Source organism: Sinocyclocheilus grahami, unplaced genomic scaffold (genome assembly GCF_001515645.1).
Source record: "Sinocyclocheilus grahami isolate Dianchi unplaced genomic scaffold, SAMN03320097.WGS_v1.1 scaffold1263.1, whole genome shotgun sequence".
Taxonomy (NCBI): Eukaryota; Metazoa; Chordata; class Actinopteri; order Cypriniformes; family Cyprinidae; genus Sinocyclocheilus; species Sinocyclocheilus grahami.
In genome coordinates, this window is record NW_015506442.1 from 511,620 (window position 1) to 512,294 (window position 675).

Sequence of the window (675 nt, forward strand, 5' to 3'; positions counted from 1 at the left end):
CCTCCGGGGGCAGCGCTTGCAGGTTCACCACTTGGTCTTTGAAGGGTGTAGTGGGAACCTTGGGCACGTAGCCGGGCCGGGGCCTCAGGATTACCTGGGAGTCAGCCGGCCCAAACTCTAGGCACGAATCGTCGACCGAAAATGCGAGCAGGTCCCCTACCCTCTTGACAGAGGCCAGTGCAAGCAGGAGCAGTTTCAATGAAAGAAACTTTAGCTCAACCAAATGCAAAGGCTCGAATGGGCCCTGCTGTAGTGATTTTAGCACTAGAAACAGGTCCCAAGAGGGTATAGAGGGGGGCCGGGTAGGATTCAACCTCTGCGGATGTGGCGCAGGAGTGGGCCCGGAGGCGGGGGCCCGCCCTCGGCGACGAACAGGCTGGGGCGCTGCAGCCGGCGGACGGATGGAGGCAGCAGCTGCCCGCTGGGGCAGGATGTGTCGGATCGCCTCAGTCTGCTTCTGGGCAGCCGAGAACTGCTGGGCAAAGCTCTCGACTGCGTCGCCGAAGAGGCCGGTCTGGGACACAGGGGAATTGAGGAACCGAACCTTGTCAGTGTCCCTCATGTCTGCCAGACACAGCCAGAGATGGCGCTCCTGGACCACAAGCGTGGACATCGCACGACCCAAAGAACTCGCGGTGACCTTCGTCGCTCGGAGCGCGAGGTCAGTGGCGGTTC